Genomic DNA, 2,038 nt, shown 5'->3' with positions numbered 1-2,038 from the left:
TCGTAATGAGGACAGATGCTGAAGATATGAACACTCGTCACATGTTTGCAGACAAATGGACCTCATGTAGCTCTGGGTGATGTTTTTTGTGCAACAAGCGTAAACCCGAGTCTGCAGCTTCCTTTTGCTCTTTCGTTCAGAGATTATGAAAGAAATCCTGGTTGAGCAAACAGTGTGGGGGAGTGAGACTTTACCTGCTCGCTCGCTCCCTGCTCGTAGCCACCTCCCTCTCAGGGAGTGTACACACTCCTGCACACTCCCTTTGCTTGTTCACACTCTGCTTCATTTGACACACACACTCAGAGAGCCTGTTCGGACTGTGTGGACGTCAGAGAGTTTAAGCTCGGAGGACAGAGACGTCTGGAGCTGCAGCAGCATCAGTCAACGCTCACGAGATAAACATCAAACCAGTCAATGATTTTTTATTTTGTCCATTTGAGACACGGAGTAACTTTTTGTTCTCTCAAGGACCTGCAGCTGCAGACTCGACTGACAGGGTGAGAGCTTCATTTCTGTCTCGCACGAAGAGCTTCTTCTGATGCTCTCCACTTGGAGCTTGTGTTGTCCACCTTCGTGTGTCGTCTGTGTGACATTACGCTCACGCTTCTTTTGACGGTTCAGACTTAATGGGTGTGAAACACCAGTTTGTCCAATCCAAATTCTTTCAGTCGAGCAGAGTTTGAATTGGTGTAAGAGCCGTCCTGCATAGCTCACGTGTTAACATTTGTCCTGAAGCAGAATCTTCCAGTCTGAGACTTCAAACAGCTGCCGTAAATACACATCTGCATGTTCTGAAGATAAACCTGAAGCTGCTCCAATGACATCATCACACGATCATTTACGTCTGTCAAGTCGCTTCACAACACAAATGGTTTTTAAAAAGTGTTTGACTCTGGTCCGTCTGAGCTCTTTCTTGCGTCTCTCAGTTTCAGTGATTTACAAACTGATGTTGTCAAACTGTTATCAGCCTTTGTGTCTTATCTGCTGTAAAGCTCAGAGTGGGGAGATAAAAGCCCCCCCGCAGGCTAATGATGAGCAGAAATGTGAGTTTGGGGCAAAAAACACACATTGTTAAATAAATTGTAGCTTTTTCTTTGAATATTTGAACACAAGGTGAGAGAGTTAACTTTCACATGCACCAGACTGGATGCTGTCCGTCTGCTGTAGTTTGTGCTGAGGGCCTCAGATGCTCATTAATGGTTTCCTCGTATCCTGCGTTAGCTCGCAGTAAAGCTCGGCTAAGTGTTAAAACGTTCTTGATGTTATCGTTTTACAAACGTGGATGTGCTTCAGCAGCTAATGGGCTCAAAGGAGGACTAATGGAAACCATTCAGCGGTTCCATCGTGGTCAAGAGAAACCCACTCCCTGTGAAGCCTCCGGGAAATCGTTTGGATCACTTCAGTTTTGATGTTTGATTCATTTCTGCACATTTTCTAGCTCAAATAAATCATTTACGTCCAAATAATAATTTACATGTTGTAAACAAAATCAAATAAATGATTAAAACCGTTGACCCTACAGGCTGTAACTCAGTTTTACACAGTAAATTTGATGTAGTGCCTGAGAGTCATCCCAGCACGTATTCTGAGAGCAGCGGACGACGTGTTTGTTCAAAGTTTGGCTTGAAATGTGTCGATTCACGTGCATTCTCTCAAGAAATGCTCGTTTCTTAATGTGTTTGGATCTGGAGATGCTGCTCTGTGTTCTTTAAAAGGTGAAACCGTAAAGGCTCGTTTCTGCTGCCCAGAGGAGTGAAGTCGGATAAAAGTCGTTGGGTGGTCCTCTCAGATCGACCTGTGCTTGAAACATGAAAAATATTCAGAATGTAAAATTCTGATTCTGCCACACAAAAACCAGAGCGTTGGAAAATAGCTTAGGAAAGAACAGTTGCTGTTATCTACGTGTTTGAAGACAACAGATCAAAGATAAAACGATAATAATTAATTAAATAAATAAATCACAACATTGTTTGAATCCAAAGTCCTCAAGCAAAGCGGTCGCACTTTGTTAAAATCATTGCCGACAGTAAATGGACTC

General features: G+C 43.2%; 2 protein-coding genes across 2 annotated transcripts in view; one reads left to right on the top strand and one right to left on the bottom strand.

Moving 5' to 3' along the window:
- pkd2 (polycystic kidney disease 2) overlaps positions 1–2,038 on the bottom strand; it is a gene marked incomplete in the record, with an annotated part of 21,834 nt that overhangs the window by 18,396 nt on the left and 1,400 nt on the right.
- The window catches only part of coro2aa (coronin 2Aa), a 16,124-nt gene continuing 14,495 nt past the window's right edge, over positions 410–2,038 (top strand). Inside the window, exon 1 of the mRNA XM_037690649.1 lies at positions 410–497. The gene's annotated coding sequence lies outside the window, so the exon portion shown is untranslated. The remainder of the gene's footprint in view (positions 498–2,038) is intronic.

The sequence above is a fragment of the Nematolebias whitei genome, chromosome 16 (genome assembly GCF_014905685.2).
Source record: "Nematolebias whitei isolate Nwh7 chromosome 16, NemWhi1, whole genome shotgun sequence".
NCBI lineage: Eukaryota > Metazoa > Chordata > Actinopteri > Cyprinodontiformes > Rivulidae > Nematolebias > Nematolebias whitei.
Note: the sequence above shows the minus strand (reverse complement) of the source record. Positions and strands in the feature narration are given on the sequence as shown.